At 40.3% G+C, this 20,404-nt stretch overlaps 2 non-coding genes across 2 annotated transcripts; one reads left to right on the forward strand and one right to left on the reverse strand.

Annotated features, from left to right (window-relative positions):
- The first annotated feature begins 13,840 nt into the window (after positions 1–13,840).
- On the forward strand, positions 13,841–13,911 carry trnag-gcc (transfer RNA glycine (anticodon GCC)). The gene has a single exon. It is a non-coding gene; the product is annotated as a tRNA-Gly (tRNA).
- A 1,431-nt stretch (positions 13,912–15,342) lies between these two features.
- trnal-uag (transfer RNA leucine (anticodon UAG)) lies at positions 15,343–15,424 on the reverse strand. The gene has a single exon. It is a non-coding gene; the product is annotated as a tRNA-Leu (tRNA).
- Positions 15,425–20,404: the final 4,980 nt, after the last annotated feature.

Below are 20,404 nucleotides of genomic sequence, written 5' to 3' on the forward strand. Positions count from 1 at the left end.
ATCAAGGCACAGATCTGGGGAAGGGTACAGAAACATTTCTGCAGCATTGAAGGTCCCAATGAGCAGAGTGGCCTCCATCATCCATAAATGGAAGAAGTTTTGAACCACCAGGACTCATCCTAGAGCTGGTCGCCCGGCCAATCTGAGCGATCGGGGGAGAAGGGCCTTAGTCAGGGAGGAGACCAAAAACCCGATGGTCACTCTGACAGAGCTCCAGCGTGTCTCTGTGGAGAGAGGAGAACCTTCTAGAAGAACAACCATCTCTGCAGCACTCCACCAATCAGGCCTGTATGGTAGAGTGGCCACACGGAAGCCACTCCTCAGTAAAAGGCACATGACAGCCCGCCTGGAGTTTGCCAAAAGGCACCTGAAGGACTCTCAGACCATGATGAAACAAAGATTGAAGTCTTTGGCCTGAATGGCAAGCGTCATGTCTGGAGGAGACCAGGCACCAGTCATTACCTGGCCAATACCATCCCTACAGTGAAGCATGGTGGTGGCAGCATCATGCTGTGGGGATGTTTTTCAGCGGCAGGAAGTGGGAGACTAGTCAGGATCAAGGGAAAGATGAATGCAACAATGTACAGAGACATTCTATTCAATTCAATTCAATTTTATTTGTATAGCGCTTTTTACAATAGACATTGTCCCAAAGCAGCTTTACAGAAATATCAACACGGTATACAGATATTAAAGGTGCTAATTTATCCCAACTGAGCAAGACACTGAGTGGCGATGGTGGCAAGGAAAAACTCCCTAAGATGTTTTAAGAGGAAGAAACCTTGAGAGGAACCCGACTCAGAAGAGAACCCATCCTCATCTGGGTAACAATAGATAGTGTGAAAAAGTTCATTATGGATTTATATGAAGTCTGTATGGCCTTAGGAGAGAGATCCTTGATAGATTAGAAAATGTTGTTGGTATTAAGGGAACAGTCCTGAGCCAGGAGAGGTCTTATCTCACCGATCGTTATCAGTTCGTAGTTGTAAATGGCGATTTCTCCATGCGTACTGAGGTTACTTTTGGTGTTCCACAGGGTTCTGTTTTAGGCCCACTGCTCTTTACTTTATATATGCTACCCCTAGGTCAAATTATTCGTAAACATGGAATGATCTTCCACTGTTATGCTGATGATACACAGCTCTCTGATCTACTGAAGGATCCACACTGTAACCTGGAGACACTACAATGAGTTACTGACTTACTGTCTCTTTACTCTACTGTATCATACTGAATAATGTGTGTGTGTGTGTGTTTACACTGATGTTCTTCTCTGTCTTACAGCATTAACTATAATAAACTCACCAGGACTGGCGTATGACGGGAGTCTCACCGCAAACCTCTTCTCCAGGATGAAGCAGTCTTGGTGAAGAGTTAGAACCTGTCCCACATTTCCAGCAGTTTGGGAGCTGAATCATTAAACTTAAAGGGGCAGAGCAGAAACAAAGTCAAGAACAGGCAGAAGGTCGTACACAGGAGAATTCAACACACATAGCCAAATATCTGCTGTACAAAGCAACGGCACCGATCTGCCCCGGGGATGGAGACTGACGAGGCTTAAGTACACGTCCGGAAATGTACAGCCAACTCATCCCAAAGCACGAGGCGGGAGCAGGCGTGTACGAGATGTGATCGTCCAATGGCAAGCCGGAACATGACGCATCGCAGTGGACTGGGCTTAAAAGAGGGGGAGACAGGACACCCATCCCTCCCCCGACATAGACACACGAATGGAACATAGTACAAACAGAAATACAACTGAGGACGTAACAATGGCCAAGTATCAAATAAAATGTAAACTTGCATTGATTAAGTTAATGTTGTTAGTAATTGTTTATAAATTACCATGGTAACGTGGAGCTCCAAGGTATAAAAATATGGAGTTTGTCATCAAACAGTAACCAGTTTTAATACCTAAAAAAGTTTACGTAGCAAAATTTAGCAAAGCGCTTTACAGTAAATTAAAATGTAAGATTAAACTAATTAAATGTTGTGCAGCACATGCTTATGTTAATGTTTGTTTCATTATATGATCATATAAATAAATAAATACTCCCAAAGTCACCAGAATTGAAAGCTTTTTGCTGTTAAACATTTAGAGATTGAGGTTGTGGTGACTCAGTAGTTCACTCAGTATATCTGGGTAAGACACAGTGAACGACTCACTGCTGGCATTCATGAAGAAGTCATAAACTCCACTGGAATAATAAATAGGATCTAATAAAACCATGAGTGGAAATTATTGGTGTAAGTTTGTTAGGATAATCTTCCTCCAACCTGGAACTATTTCCTCCAGTCCACGCGGTGGCGGTAACGCGCCTAACAGCTGCGTCGCCGACCAGTAGAAATCACAGAAGAAGAAAAAGCTGCAGCGGGTATCTCCTGAGCAGTTGAGTTATTACACCGAACTAATCATCTCCAGATTAAATTATTTCTGACAGTTTTACAGTTAGATTTGATCCAGTCTAAACGTAAAAGCTGGTTATTTTGTCTGTGTTTGTGGAATTAAAACCGTTCTGTTTTTAAACCCGAGGCAAGTTAAACGGAAGCTGTGTGGCCGAATCCCAAATTGATGTCATTTCCGGTTTAAGTGCACTACATTAGGGATGAAATAATGACGATAATAATAATTAATTTTTTGTTAAAAAATCTATTTCATGATGCAGCTTATTATTAGAGCTGCAACTAACGATTATTTTCACAATCAATTAATTGGTCGATTATTTTTTCGATTAATCTGATGGGGGCAAACTTTCAGTGCCTTTTTTTGTTTATTTAAAATAAAATCCACAAACTGAGTGTTACAAATATAAATTCAGACTAAAACTTTACACAGATGTTTGTCCAAAACAGAAAAGAACCCAATACATACATACACACATACATATATATACATACATTATATATATAAAAAATTTTAGGACTGTAGTTTAATTCGGTGCTTTTTGTGCATCCATAAAAATATAATGCATAAGTACTTATATAATATAAATGTTTAAATGTATTAAGTTGGTGTTAAATCTACTCATGTCACGAACTACATTTCCCATCCTGCACTGCAGCCACAAACATCTCTGCCATGTACTGCAAATCCCAGATCACACACCTGCATTAAATTCACAGCACAATCACAGCCACAGTATAAAGACTTTCAATTCACTCACAGATTGTGCAGTATATGCTCCATTCCTCGTGTTTGTGACCATTGCACTGTATTATTTAAATATTGAGACCTGTGTTTCGTATACATTGTATTACATGTCCATAGCACACTGTATATAATATATATTTGTATATTTTCACACTACTTTATTACTTTATTCTATTCAACAGTCTACGGTTCAGAAAAATAACAAGTCACTCAAACTACACTGCTGCAAAGAGACTGTAACTGAACTAAACTAACAAACATGTCACTGCAGTGAGACCCACATCAGCACAACAACAGGCCACATCAACAGCAAAAGAAACCACCACGTAACATGCAACACTGTCCGATCCAGACACATGTAATCCATGCAAATCCTAATTCAACATTAACTATTCATCTTATTCTAATGTGAAGAACTCAACACATCTGGAATAGACAGAAAATGTGTTACAAAAAGTTTGAAAATAAGTGTAGACTAATATTACCATCAAATCTTACTAATTATTCATCACTGGACATAGGCACTGTTTAAAGAGAAATATACAGCAAATTATTCATCATTGTGCAACACAAATACCTCACGCCAAAAGAACTCACGCTTACACTGCTCAACTTAGAAAAACAGCAGTTACATTATTATTATTATTATTATTATTATTATTATTATTATTATTATGTATTTATTTATTTATTTTTTGATTTGAGTTCATTGCAATCATGACGCAAGTGACCAGTTGGCATGGCAACATCAGGGCACGTAAAGATTTATAGACACATACAGGAATCAAAGATACACAAATTAGTGATTGTTATTCCAGCTCTTTTCAGTGAGTCAGTTCATTTGGCTCAGCAATAAACTCCCAAATGACTCTTCATTCAGTACGACTAATGACTTTTTTATAATTCAGCCAAATTTAGCAATATTTGGACCCATGATTAGTCTGTGTGCACATATATCACTTAACTTGTTCAGTGTAGGATAATTATACTAACCTTTAATTGTACATCATTTTGGATTATGTTTTGCATCAAACCTTAAATAATATAAAAACAGACATTATTACCCATGTGTATTAAGTGTTTTATTTAGCTATCCAAAACTCAAACCATTCCAAACAAACCACACTCACTACACTGCTGGACTACAGGTAACAGCAGCGCACCCCTCACTCACGTACTCCAGTTTTAATCGAAGGTTCACATTTCAAATTCCTGTTGGAATCTTTCTGACCATGTTCATGTACAGTTTGTACAAGATTTAATTCCACTTATTCCTACTGATTATTGTGAAATGTTTAACAGAGGTACAGTATATTTTGAGATGTTTACATAACCTTTGAAAATAAATTATTGGTTTTAACTTTGCTTTCTGTTTCTGTTGTAGATTTTTAGCTTATTTATTAAATGATCTGGCAGAGAGAAAATGGGAGTGAGAAACTTTTGGTAGGTTTAGTATTGAGCCATAAGTTTAAAAAAATAATAATGTTGCAGTGGCACGAAGCTCAGTAGAATTTTCTGCCATAAGTTTAATTTCCCCAAAGTTCTATGATTTTGCTGTAGCAGTGACATTGATTTGGGACATCCATCCATCCAGCCATCCATTTTCTGTACCGCGTATCCTACACAGGGTCGTGGGGGAGCGTGGAGCCTATCCCAGGGGACTTGGGGCACAAGACAGGGGACAGCCCTGGATAGGGTGCCAACCTGTTGCAGGGCACAATTGCACACACACTCACACACATTCACACACTACGGATCATTTGGAAATGCCAATCATCCTACAACACGTCTTTGAATTGGGGAGGAAACCAGATCACCTGAAGGAAACCCCCGAAGCATGGGGAGAGCATGCAAACTACATGCATATGATAGTTGTTGTTATTATTATTATTATTATTATTATTATTATTATTATGAGGATCCCGTTGTGTGCTGAGAGAGGCTCTCTACCACACCTTAAAGCATCTTAACATCACATGACAACAAATGAAAAGAACTATCAGGAACACCACAGAGGCTGCTGAGAGAGCTTCAAGAAGGCTCTGGAGGATGATCAGCAATTTGGACACAGGCCAGGTCCAGGGAGTCTTAGGATTAAAGACCCGAAACACCCAGTGACTCCAGGTCCCATCACTAATGTGTCCAAAAGCACATTGCAAGATGTATGAAAAAAACATGATAATATTAATAATAAAATTAATTCATTAATTCCATAAAAATCAGAAAAGTTGGCTGGACTAGAAAAAACATGCACAATGACCATCCAAGCTGTTTTTTTTATTTTATTTTTATTTTATTAATTACATTATTTTTGCAGACCTAGCAGATACAGTCAGGTTCATAAATATTTGGACATTGGCAAAGTTATTGTTTTTAAAAGCATATATTTTTACCACAGTATATTGGAGTGGAAATAAAATAATATCAATATTCATTCTTTCATTCCAACTCCAATATACTGTGTTCGACAGCTAAAATAATAACTTTGTCAAGTAACGTAGAGGAAACATTAGCATTGTCTGAAAAGAAATTATATAATTTTTTAAATCTATATATTGTGTTAAAAACAAATTCTGCCACTTTAAAAAAAATGAATTTTCATGAATCTCATGAAAATGAATCACATGTAAATGAATCAACGTAAATGAATCACATGAAAATGTATCACTTGAATATGAATCTCATGAAAATGAATCATACGTAAATGAATCACATGTAAATAAACCATATGAAAATGAATAAATAAATTAAAGACTTTAAAAAAAAATTTGTCTAAATGTAAGACGTTTTAGGTGAGGTTAACTATTGGGGGTTGGAGGATCAGTTTAGAGAACATATTATTTGTTTCTGATGGTTAAATTCAGGGTTAGGGTTGCGCCCTAAGTTTCAACATTGGAAAAGGGAGTTTTTATTGGTTAAAAATTAGGTGATTAGAGTTTATTGTTTGGGTAAGCCCCTAGATTTCAAGATAAAAAATGGTTTTAATGGTTGGAATAGAAGTTCTAATTGGGTTTAAGGGTACTGGATCTATGTTCCCCTATTGTCCAACTTGTACAGATGAAATTTAATCTGGCCCAAATTTAGGGCCGAACCAGGAAAAAGTTCCATTAATTTTGTCCATGTTCCCTCTCAGATCCTTCTTCCTATTGATTACTCCCCTCCCCCCTGAGAAGAAATGCCTTTCTCTCTATTAATATATACCCCCACACACATTTTATATATAATATTATATTATATTTATATTTTTGTGTCACGATATGGAGGTTGAGACGGATGCAAGTGCAGATTTTTCAAGTTTAACAAAGAACTAAACAAAATACAAAAGACACTGACATTGGGGCAAATCACTGTGGCAAAGACTAAACATAAACCAAAGAGAAAAACACAGCACCAGGGACAAAGATAAAGAAAGACAAACGTGAGACAAAGAGTGCAGTGAAAACCGGCTAAATACACAAGTGCTTACCAGGAATGTGATCCAGGTGCAGGTGGTCATGTGATGCAGTGGCTGCTGGGAACTGTAGTTCAGATTTCCTTCTCTGATTACATGACATAATGGTGTATGGTGTAATATGTGGTAATGTACGGGTATTACTCTGTGTATGTGTGTGTGTTTATACAGAGGCTGAATGTGTTGGCCACTCTGGTTCAGGGTAACTTACCCAAAATACATCAGAGCATCATCACAGCTCTCATTACTGTGGATGTCCACGCCAGAGACATCGTCACGGAGCTCGTCAATGAAAGGGTACAGATGGCTACACACCTTCTCTTCAGAGCAAAGGGAATCATGGGTGTGGTCAGATCTGATTGGTCAGAAGCTGTTAATAAATCTTTTAAAAATAACTGCAGCTCTGACAGCAGTGCATATGCAAATCAGTTCCCAGGTTTATACAGTATGAATGCACTCATTATAAACTACCACGCTATATCGTCAGCGAGAATGCCCAGTTCGTATACAATGAGATCGTATATATATGACATGTCTTTGTGTATGTGTTCACGTAGGTGGACTCGAGCAGTAACTTTGAGCAGCAGAGGCAGCTGTGCTAATACTGGGACGTGGATCTGGATTACTGCGTGGCCAGAATGGCTCTGTATCAGTACGTCTACGGATATGAGTACCTGGGAGCCTGCCTGCGTCTGGTCATCATCCCGCTCACAGTAAAGACGTGTTAACAATACGTTAAGAATTCATAATGCATAATGTAGTGTAGTGCATGTTATTATAATAATATTTATTTAAATACTATGCGTAATGCATTACGGAGGTTTTATAACATGCTTCGAATGCGTTTATCGCTCCTTATAGGCGTGTGAAAGATCTTCTTGGAAATGACATGCTTGTGCTTGTTTGTTAATTATTTTTAGGACCGATGCTACCTGTGTCTGATGGGTAACACCTCGAATAACATGTGTGTAGAAGGTGTGAGCTTGATCCTTTCACCGTTAGCCAGACAGAGCGTCTTGTTGTTGCCCAACACGGAGGTAATTTTCTCAATCCACAGGCACGTCCACAGGTACGTCACTCACCACCCACTTGTGCGTGTCGGCGATGTCACTGCCGACGGACGGTTTGATGGCACTCCACTCCCGTGTGAGAGGGTCGTCTTTACCATACAGCTCGTCCATGCTCACTGACTGCGGGTTGAGCACGTAGGTCTCGATGGGCTTGTATAAGGGATTCACCTCGCAGCCCTCTGTCTCGTGGAGGGTGCGCAGTGCGTCAGCGAGGGCACGGTACGCTGTGGTATTACCGCCTCTTGTAGGGCCCACCAGCAAGACCCCCTGGTGCACCAGCATGGTCTCGTACAACTGGATCACCTTGGCGGGCATGCTGGAGACGGGCTGCAGGGAGAGGGTGCATAGAGCTGCCTCGATGTTCGACTGAAGAGCGCCGTAGTCATGCTCGGGGACGCCCACACAGGAAAGAGGTCCGACAGAATACCGCTAAACGCACACAAGAAGGATTGGATAGACTCGATTGACACTAGGTTCAAGATTTTCAGATTATGGATGTTCAGATGTTCCAGGATTCTTTACTTTTCATCTGGTATAACATTACAAGGTGCTAATGTTATATACTTTAAATGCTTAAAAAAAAGTTATATAGTATATAATTACAGCTTTTTAGTTGCAAAGAATTTGCAAATGTCAGTTAATTGTATTTCCTAATTTGTCTTGGAATTTCCTCCTAGAGCCTGATTCCAGTGATCCTGTGATAATGACCTTTGATACTCCATATGTAAGCTTTGGCATTCTTTACTATTTATCAGTTTATCTGCCCACATCTTTACCAGAATTTTCAATCTCTCCCTGGCCCAAGCAGTCATCCCGTCCTGCCTAAAATCAGCCACAATCATTCCAGTGCCAAAGAAGTCGCCCACCACTAGCCTGAATGATTATCGTCCTGTGGCCCTCACTCCAGTTATCATGAAGTGCTTTGAGAGATTGGTTCTTCAGCACATCAAGGACTACCTCCCCCCAGATTTCGATCCTTTTCAAACAGATCCACAGAGGATGCTATCGCCGTAGCTGTCCACTACGTGTTGAGACATCTAGAGCAGCAACAGAGCTACGTACGGATGCTTTTTGTGGATTACAGTTCGGCTTTTAATACAATAATTCCGGACATTCTTGTCACCAAATTGGTCACTCTTGGCCTCCCCCGCCTCACGTGTGCCTGGATAAAGGACTTTCTCACCAACCGGTCCCAGACAGTGTGACTCGGGCCCCACCTCTCCTCCACACGCACGTTGAGCACAGGTTCTCCACAGGGCTGTGTGCTGAGCCCCCTCCTGTACTGTCTCTACACATATGACTGTAGACCAGTCCACAACAACAATCTTATCATCAAATTTGCTGACGACACCACAGTGGTCGGACTTATCTCAAAAGGAGAGGAGGCAGCCTACAGAGAGGAAGTCCTAAACTTGGCAGCCTGGTGTTCAAAGAACAATCTGACTCTAAACACCAAGAAAACCAAGGAACTTATTGTAGACTTCAGAAAACACAACACGGAGCTGGCCCCCCTCTTCATTAATGGTGAGTGTGTGGAGAAGGTCCACACCGTCCGGGTTCTTGGCGTCCTTATCTCTGCAAACATCTCCTGGACGGACAACATCACAGCGGTTATCAAGAAGGCTCAAACGCGGCTACACTTCCTGAGGGTTCTCAGGAAGTACAATCTGGACTCCAATCTGCTGCTGATCTTCTACCGCTCGTCCGACGGGAGCTTGCTGACATACTGTATCACGGTGTGGTATGGTAGCTGCACCGCAGCAGACAGGGAGAGGCTTCAGAGGGTAGTAAGAGCAGCACAGAAGATTATTGGCTGCCCTCTCCCCTCCCTGATGGATATTTACACTTCCCGTTGCCTCAGCAGAGGAAAAACTATCATTAAGGACAGTTCTCACCCTGGCTTTGATCTGTTCAATCTGTTGCCCTCAGGGAGACGTTACAGGTGCATCAAAACAAGGACTAGTAGATTTAAGAATAGTTTCTTCCCGAAAGCTATTACCATGATAAACAAACACATGTACTGAGTCCACAGCATATGTATATATTGTCTCAAAACTGTGCATTTCATAGTACCTCCCCCATCCACCCCAATATCTATCTATCTTGCATATCTATCTTGCATATATTGTATATCTTGTTTATTTATTTTGTTTATTTATCTTGTTTATTTATCTGTGTATTATCTGTTTATTCTTCTTGTGAATTGAATGTATATGTTTGCACGGAACAAAAAGGAGTGGCTCTTAATTTCATTGTACATATGTATAGTGACAAAGGCATTCATTCATTCATTCATTCATTTATTTTATTTTAAGTTCTGCGTCATCCTTGAGTAACTTGGGCAGGTTGGAGTATCGTAGCGCTCTAATCAACACCACGTTCTCACTCAGGTGTGGGTTCTCTCGCTTCAGAGACCTGAAACAAACAAACACACACACACACACACACACACACACACACACACACACACGCTCGATTTATTCCAGCAAGCCATCTGTTACATTTATAGATAGTTTTAATTAACAATTTAGAAAAAACAACGGATGAATCTAATCTAATCTAACCTAATCTGTTCACCCTGTTCGTAGACGGACATACCCGGCCATGACGATAACAGAGTTGACGACTCTCATGCTGAAGTCGTAGTGGTCCTGCCGGGAAAGCTGCTTGCTGCACAGCTTATACAGCTGAATCATCTTCTTCGCTAGAGTCTCACTGGACTTGAAGCCCTCAGCTCACAAGTCCACCTACAGCAAAAAAGACAACGTGAAACAGTTCTGTAACACGCCAGAATACATCCGTTATTGCGTTCATTACATAATGTAATGAATGACGGCACCCGAGCACACCTCTGCGATGATGGCGTGGTCGGGCACAATCATGGAGACGGATCTCAAGCGGCCTCCAGGTTGTCCCAGAGCTCGGACCTGCCTGCGTAGCCTGGGTACATCGTGATTAAGGCAGCTTCCTACAAATGGAAGCAAGGGAAATGATAATGATTCAAACCCTTGCTAATATTCTGAAATCGATTGCAACACTGAGTGAGTCTGTTCCAAGAATCGATTCAGCACAAATCTCGAATTAAAGGTTAGGGGAACAACCCACAATATTAAGTACATAGGATCATTATCATGATTGACAGGGTGATTCCTAATACCTGGTGTCAATTTGTAGATACCAGGTAATGGGAATAGAGTCGATTCAAAGGAATCAAGCTTTGGAGTCGACTCTATAGTCATTGGGAACATGGAGTCAACTCCAAAGCTTGATTGTGGGGGAAGCTTGACTGAAGAACCTTGATTTCTCAGTTTGGGAACAATCCCAAAGAAATAGTCAGGAGACGCAGAGCGTTTGGCATCGTTGTGACAAACGCTGAATCTCACAGCTTTTTTTTTAGTTTTTAATTACTCAACTTTTAAGACACAACTTTTAAGACACAAACCCCTTGTTTATTCCTTCACTTTCATCTTTCACTACTTTTTTTATTTTACATTTTGTTCTGATTCTTTCCCCCTGAATGTCTGGCTAGAACTTTCTGGAACTGGGAGCTAATGCTAAATGTAATGTTCTGTTAGAAAAGACAGCTTGATGTGTGGTTTCATTAAATTCATTCAATTTAAATATCTTGTCTTTCTAAGAAAAACTGCTGATTATGCAATGCACTATACCATATTCATGAGAAAGTAGAATTTTGTATTTGTTATTTGACGTTTGTGTAAATTCAATACGTCGTTTTCAGCTAGTGATTAAAGAATTGGTTCATGAGTCATCTTTGTCAGATATGCTGGTGGCGCTTTCTGATTTTAGTCATTTAACCATTCAAAAGAGTTATTTGTGTGTGGAACAGTTTTGCATTGCACCCGCGAATACCTGCAACCTGGAATGGAAAATAAGATTTATTTTGTTCCAACACCTTTGTTGTTGTTGTTGTTGCTCCAAAACTGAAAAGTGTTACAATGGAAGCAGAAGTAAGTGTAGCTTCTTAAATTGTGTAGTGTAACGCAGTGTTTTTCAATCTTTTTTGAGCCATGTCAAATGTCAATGTCAAAACTTTGTTGGCCGGAATGGGGAATTCCTTGGCAGCAGTCAACCAAAAACTGTCCAAAGGAAGTTCAGCAAATCTTAGCTTTAAACCACGATCTTGTTTCAGTTCAGTTAGTTCCTCCTGCTCCTGTAAGGTCATGTCCTTTCCAACAGCAGTCAAGGCATTCAGTGGAGGCTGAAGAGAAATAAAATGACAACTTCTCCTCAAGAGTTTACAGATGTTTACCTATTACCTCGCACAGTGCAGCAGGGTGATCTTGCCGTTCCTCTGTGAGTGGGAACATCTCAAGGTTGGCATTTTGCATATGTTGTTGCCAGAGGTGCACCTTTAAATGGAATCCATTTATTTTATCCATGCTTGTAAGCAGGTTCTCATTTCGGCCCTGCATCCGTGTGTTCGGTTCATTCAGATGATGAAATATATCTGCCAGGTATGCCAGCTTTGCACACCACTCATCACTTGCAAACAGATTTGAGTATTCAGACCTCTCATTTGTCAGAAACACTTTAAGTTCCTCCCGCAGCTCATACACACGGGCCAGCAACTTGTCACGCTACAACCATCGGACCTCCGTATGGAGCAATAAGGCTTTATGCTCCGCTCACATTTCCTCACGCAAAGATGCAAATATACCTTTTCAAAGGTCGTGTCTTTACAAAGTTCCCTATGTGCACAACATCATCCACCACAGGAACTAGTTCTGCTGGTAAAGTCTTTGCAACGAAGGCCTCACGGTGCAGAAAACAGTGTGTAACAATAAGATCTGGGTTTCTTTCCTTCACTCTGCTAACGAAGCCTTAGGTGTGCCCGACCATGGCTGCAGCTCCATCAGTGCAAACACTTGTGCAATTTTCCCACTTAAGTCCTCCCTGGTCAAGATATTCCGATTTGACCCAAAAAATTTCCTCTCCTGTTGTTTTTTCTGGCAGTGCCGTACAAAATAGGAAGTTTTCTCTAATGGCATCTCCATCCACAAAACGCACATTGGCCAAGAGCTGAAAATAGCCGTAGACTCATCAAGTTGCAACGCAAATTTCCTACAAGATACGTATCTTTTACAAAACATGGCTTTCGATGTCTGTAGACATGTCATCAGTACGTCTGGCGATTGTGTTATCTGAGAGCAGGAGTTTAGATATGTCTTTAACCGCGTCAGGGCCGAGCATCTCGATGACAGTGTCTTTGCGGGCAGGTAGTATTAACGTCTCTGCCACAGTGTGGGACTTTTTTCATTTAGCTACAAGTTCAGCAACTAGCTTTGAGGGCTTTCTAATTTACCTTTGTGGTTTTTCTCATTAACATTGCCTGTTTCGGTGTTTTCACGCAGACAAAAAAGATAGTCCATCGGCTTGTTTTGAAGCGACGGGTGTTTCGCTTGGAGATAGCGTTTAAGCTTGCTTGGCACCATGGCGCTATTGGACTGCTTCTCGCCACACACCAAGCATAATGGAGTCGGGGTCATCTCATCGCTGGTGAACGTAAATCCTAACGAAAGATACCTTTCGCTGTATTGCCTCGAGCTCACCGTCTTTGCTTTCTTTTTACCACCACTCATACTAGGCCCTTCACCTGGGTCACAATCTTGTCCAGGGCCCAGTTCGGAGTTTGCATTTTTCCTTTTTAAAAACTTCTCCATCACTGCCACCACGACCTGTCGCATGCATCACTAATTCTCTTGTCTCTAAGAAGGTAGGAGACAATTACCTGCTGCCACCCGGACGAATATTACATTACTCTGCCAGTCACTATATTACAGCACAGACACTCAACAATGGCTTATTATTTGCAGATAATAATGAATAAATTTTAATAAAAAAGAATTTTAAGACTAAGTGAAATTGGACAATTTCTCAAGGCACGCCTGACGATCTCTCACGACACACTAGTGTGCCACGGCACAGTGGTTGAAAAACACTGCTCTACGGTATGTAGACTGTATTACATGCGTGTTGAGCAGAGAGGAGATATTATATTATACAGTATCTGGAAATATAGTGTGTGACTGCTGCTGAAATAAGGAAGAGACTTAGGATTCTCCTTTTCAAATCTGAAACCAAATTGCTGAACAGCACAATACTTACCTGAACAGCACACTCTGCGAAGTCTTTAGTAATTTAAACTAAGCATTGGTGGTTCAGTGGTAGAATTCTTGCCTGCCACGCGGGAGGCCCGGGTCCAATTCCCGGCTAATGCAGAAGTGAGTTTTGAAAGTTAAGCCTTCACCAAAAGAACATTACAAGCGTTATCATTTCTGCCCAAACTAGACCAACTCCATGCTGCTGAAATATACAAGAGACTTAGGATGCTCCTTTTCTATTTTGAAACCAAACTGTTTAATCAGAACAATACTTAATGAAAAGCACACTCTGCATTGTCCTTAATCCTTTAAGATAAGCATTGGTGGTTCAGTGGTCAAATTCTGACCGACCATGCGTGAGGCCGGGGTTCGATTCCCAGCCACTCATGGCTGAGATTTGAATATTGAGCCTTCACCCAAAGAACTCTACAAGCCTTATCAATTCTGTCCAAAAAAAGGGTAGCAGACACAGTCCACGTTGCTCAAATATACAAGAGCCTTAGGATGCTCCTTGTCAATTTTGAAACCAAATTGCTGAGTCAGCACAATACTTACCTGGAAAGCGCCCTCTGTGAAGTCCGGGTTAGATTCCAGGCCAATGCACAACTGAGTTTTGGAGACGTTTGTGTTGCTTGAGCCTTCACCCAAAGCACTTCACAAGCCTTATCAATTCCGCCCAAAACTAGGGTAATGGACAAACTCCATGCTGCTGAAATATGGAAGAGATTCTCCTTTAGAATTTTAAACCAAATTGCTGAAGCAGCACAGTACTCAGTTTTAAATCGCACTCTGCGAAGTCCATGGATTTTTAAGATAAGCATTGGTGGTTCAGTGGTAGAATTCTCACCTGCCATGCGGGGGCCAGTCACACGTAGGTGTAGAGCGCTGACTAGCCAATAGAAAGCGAGGATAATCCAGGAGGAGGGTCGGACGAACCTAACGTAAAAACATTGGTTCAAATATTTATATTATATTATCTGTTACATATTGTATCTATGTAATTTTTTAAAAGCGGCATTGTCAACATTTACTATTCCGATACTCATAACATAAATAAATATATAAAAAGAATTTACTTAGTTATGCATGTTTTGTAAAGTAAAATTATTGTCACTGATTCTTTTAAAATAACTTGACAGGTTTCATATTAGAGCAAAAGATCAAAGACCCAAAATTTAATTATACAACTATTGAAAAGATACACATCTACTCTAATATATTCTAACTTAATCTAACATAACTGTGTGATCTGCTCAATTGTTACCAAAAGACTTAAAACAAATAAAAAGAAATAAACAAAAAGAGATGAAAGCCGAAAAAATAAAGCCAATAAAGTATTAACTGGTTTACGCGGTAGCGGAGGCAATTCAAAATGTAGATCTTCAAAAAAAAAAAAGAAAAAAAAAGAAAACACCAAGCTTCGGAACAGCACCATGGAATCAACATGTGGCGAAAAATATATTGCATCCGTAGTGATAAGGACTACCACTGAGAATTAACTGGAGAAGTTAAGGAAAGTTGAGCATAACTACTTTCAGCTAACTACCCTGACAGCAATGGGATTTGAACCCACACCCCCAAAGAGACTGGAGCCTAAATTCAGCGCCTTGGACCACTCGGCCACACTACCCCAGGCTGACATGGTGGTAAACCCGTTCGTGGTAAGAAGGTGACCTAGTCATTCCGCTGGACAACAAGAAATCTGGCATGGGCGCGACAAATGGGCTGTTGTGAGACTCAAGTGTCTTTCACTTAACCAGCTCTGCCGGAGACATCTAACCATTTCCAGCTGAAGACAGAGCTAAGGCGTGGTCTTTTGGACGCGATTCGTCTAGGCTTAAGACCCCATGGTCCACGGTCACATCGGTAGTGTTTGCGGAAGAGCTCTTCTGCTATGACTTTACATCCCACTTACAGTGGTGCTTGAAGGTTTGTGAACCCTTTAGATCTTTCTATACATCTTCATTACCAGGACCTAAAACATCATAAGATTTTCACACAAGTATTAAAAGTAGATAAAGAGAACCTAATTAAAGAAACCAGACAAAAATATTACACATGGTCATTTATTTATTGATGAAAATGATCCAATACTGCATACCTGTGAGTGGCAAAAGTATGTGAACCTTTGCTTTCAGTATCTGGTGTGACCTCGGTGTGCAGCAACAACTGCAAACAAACGTTTCCGGTAACTGTTGATCAGTCCTGCACGTCAGCTTGCAGGAATTTTAGCCCATCCCTCATTATAGTACAGTTTCATCTCTAGGATGTGGGTGGGTTTCCTCACATGAGGTGCTTGCTTCAGGTCCTTCCACAGCATTTCTATTGGATTAAGGTCAGGACCTTAACTTGGCCATTCCAAAACACTGACTTTATTCTTCTTTAACCATTCTTTGGTAGAACGACTTGTGTGCTTAGGGTTGTTGTCTTGCTGCGCGGCCCACTTTCTCTTGAGATCCAGTTTACGGACAGATGTCCTGACATTTTCTTTTAGAATTTGCTGGTATTATTCAGAGTTCATTGGTCCATCAATGATGTCAAGCCGTCCTGGCCCCGATGCAGCGAAACAGGCCCAAACTGTAATGCTACCACCACCATTTTTCAGAAATGGGATACGGGTCTTATGCTGGAATGCAGTGTTTTCCTTCCCCCAAACATAACCCTTCTCATTTAAACCAAAAAGTTCTAGTTTGGTCTCACCTGTCCACAAAACGTTTTTTCGAGTAGCCTTGTGTCTTGTCCATGTGATCTTTAGCAAACTGCATGCAAGAAGCAATGTTCTTTATGGAAAGCAGTGGCTTTCTCCTTGCAATCCTGCCATGCACACCATTGTTGTTCAGTGTACTCATTATGGTGGACTCAGGAACATTAACATTTGCCTACGCGAGAGAGGCCTTTAGTGGCTTAGAAGTTACCCTGGGATCCGTTGTGACCTCGTGGACAATTACATGTCTTGCTCTTGGAGTGATCTTTGTTGGTTGACCACGCCTGGGGAGGGCAACCATGCTCGTGAATTTCCTTCATTTGTACACAATCTGTCTGACTGTGGATTGGTGGAGTCCGAACACTTTAGAGATGTTTTTTTTTTTTTTTGAACTTTTCCAGCCTGATGAGCATCAACAACTCTTTTTCTGAGATCCTCACAAATGTCCTTTTTTCATACCACGATACACTTCCACAAACATGTGTTGAGAAGATCGGACTTTGATAGATCCCTGTTCTTCAAATAGGACAGGGTGCTCACTCACACCTGATTGTCATCCCGTTGATTGAAAACACCTGACCCTAATTTCCCCTTCAGACTAACTGCTCATGCAGACGCCAACAATGTCTGCACCATGCACGCTTCCTTTACAGAATGCGCTTAAGCAAGATCTTTACAAGAAAAATAGGATCCAAACCCACATGGGCTGTGCCCAACGGATTGGCAGTTCATCACCTTAACCTCTTGCTGACATAGCTCACGCATATGAAATTACATCCCGGTGTGTGGAGCAATAAAGAGGTTTCGGTGCAGGTTTTTTGCCCCTGTCGTCTGGACTGCGGAATGCGTTCTGCATTGATGGACCTCCAGAGACGCCAGAGCCTTACAGCATCTGTGGCCAAAAAGCATTGAAATACAGTTCACAGTTGCAAACTGTGTAGCCACAGTGCTAGCTTTTCACATTTCTCCACCCTCTCTAGTGCTAGCTCAGGGACCTGTACAAAGCTTCCCGTTTGTAGGCCTTGTAGGTGTGAGACAGACTGCAATAATGCCAGATATTGCTGGAAAGAGGAGGCAAAGTAACAAGTTTGTGACAAGGATGGGATTCCAACCCACGCGTGCAGAGCACGACGGGTTAGCAGTCCATCACCTTAACCTCTCGGCCACCTCGTCTGAGACCTGCCACGTTTAAAGAAAACTATGCAAATGAGGGTTTAATGTTTGCTGACTAGATGACTGCTTCTCAAATAGATTTTATTCAAGTCTTGAGGTATGAGCTGTGCCGTCATATAAACTGAAGGGTGACGATGCGGCGAGACGGCCCAAAGGTCTCACAGAACGGGACAATTCCATAGTTGAGCCGTCACAATGCAATCCAATCCTTGGGCGGCTAGGTACCGACTACCTATGGACTGCCCGTCCCAGCGAGTTAAATTTCTTTGGAAAATGTAAGTTTTACCTGTGACCTGAGAAGGATTACGCGGTATAGAAAATGGATGGATGGAAATGTAACTTTTATCCTTACCTGGATATACACAATGACTGTGGAAAAGGGGGGCATGAATTGGGATGTTTGTGAGGCAGCATGCTGTGGCCAAAAAGCGTTGAAATACAGCTCATGGTTGCAAAACACATAGCCACAGTGCTAGCTTTTCACATTTCTCCATCTCTCTCAAGGATATTCAGCTGGCCTGCCGTATTCGCGGAGAATGCGCTTAAACGACAACTCCGTCTAATATACACAAAGGCTCTTTTAAGAGTCACTTCATCGTCTCAGAAAACAGCTAATTTTATTTCTTGGGCTGTTTGAATATTTAGAATGTGGTACAAAGAGAAGGGGACACACATTATATATATATATATATATATATATATATATATATATATATATATATATATATATATATATAAATAAACATGCTTTATATTTCTATCAACATATAGAAATGTTTATTATTCGTTATTGATGAGTGAACTTTATTATTATGAATATACTGCTATGTATATTACATAATGTTTGTTTATTTTATAGATGATGATGAACAGTGCAGAAGAGCCGTGTATTGTCCTTATGTAAAAACTAGACAATGCACAGTAATAACGCCGATGAGCTGTGTCTGTGTACAGTAGCCCAATCTGCCTTCTGTTCCAGGCGGCGTTGTGTCTTGTGCTGGATGGAGCTTGACTGCCCTCGTGTGTCCAGTATATATATATATATATATATATATATATATATATATATATATATATATATATATATATATATATATATATATATATATATCTGTGTGTGTAAATGATGTAAAAGGCTTTCTATCAACATTACAAAAAGGTTAGTTATTAATTTTGCATTTTTAGTATAAATATAGTGCTATGAATATTACATAATGTTTGTTTTTATAGAAGAGCCGTTAATTGTGGTTATGTCCGAACAATACAATGCACAGTAATGATTTGTGTCTGTAAAATAGCCCAAACCTACCTTCTGCTTCAGGTGGCGTTGTGTGTTGTGCTGGATGGAGCTTGACTGCCCTCGTGTGCCCAACCTCGGGAACGGCAATTTCCCAGCAGCGGTATTCTGTCATAAGAGTACATTCGTAGTTAGGCCCCAGTTGGGTAAGAAATATTACATGGTTTATATTACTGTGTCCCCTTTTTAACGCATTCATGATCATTATTGTATACATTACAAAGATAAAGGTAATGTTCTTCCGTATTTGGATATTCTCGAAGTGAAATAGATGAGGCCACCTAGGGAACACTAAGTTATCTAGGAGCAGTGATGAGAATGACATGTCTAATAACATTAGAAATACATTAATAATGTTATAATAATAGAAATCAAGGTGTGCACTTTAACATTATAAAATATACATACACAGCAAAATCCACAGAAACAAATCCACTCTATTGGAGTTTCATTTCAACACTTTTAAAGTGTCCGGAGGGGTCCACACTCCACAGTGTCATTTTAACACTTTAATAGATTTCACATCAACTCTTTGTATAGTTGAAATTGAACACTACTCAAGTGTTCGTTTCTCAACACCAGTGTGTAGTGTTAGAAATTAATTCTCATAGGAGTAATTCATTAAATCTCATAGTGTTAATTGCATACTATTAAATGAGTTTCCTCTAACACTATAAAGTGTTAATATGCTACTGCACAATTAAAGTAACATTTAAATGATTACAAATCTAAAAGGCAAATAAAGAAAAAAAAACAAGTTGGTTGCTTTAATAGTTTTCTTTTTTCAAGGGCGTTAACATTACTGACCCCTCAGGTCAAGTCTTTCTAAATATAACAATTGGGCACTATGTACTCTCTTTGATTAATCTCATTAGAGCACTGCTGATCAAATGGCCTAAAGTGTGTCAGTTCATTCACAGAGATGACAGAAAACTCATCCATTTGGTTATCTTCTATACAGTATTCACTGAAGTGGTCATCATAGTACATCGTTTTTACATTGCAGGAAATAATGAAAGCACTCTCTTCATATATTATTATATAACAGATCTTTTTGAACACAGGGAGATCATAGGTACATCCAGTGCATATGAACACAGCAACCTGATACTCAGTACCATAATGTCTGACCCACTTTGTACTTGTAACACTCAAACTTCTAAATATAATGTCTGACTGAGTTCTTCCCCACCTTGCAAGTTACAGATGGTTTTTGATGTAGGACCAAATTCAAACCTTCTAAAACAATAATTTCCACAGTTAAATGCCAATTGACGTTGATGTTGCTTTACTAATGATTTAATGAGATTCTTGAAATTTTTTGCCACATCTTTTGAAAATATGGTGCTTAGCTTCAAATCACATTCACCACATATGGATAAGAGGTCCAATTTTTTTAATGCATCTCAGATCAAGTGGTGCTTGGGAATCGACCT

Source organism: Ictalurus punctatus, unplaced genomic scaffold, assembly GCF_001660625.3.
Source record: "Ictalurus punctatus breed USDA103 unplaced genomic scaffold, Coco_2.0 Super-Scaffold_100046, whole genome shotgun sequence".
Classification (NCBI taxonomy): Eukaryota; Metazoa; Chordata; class Actinopteri; order Siluriformes; family Ictaluridae; genus Ictalurus; species Ictalurus punctatus.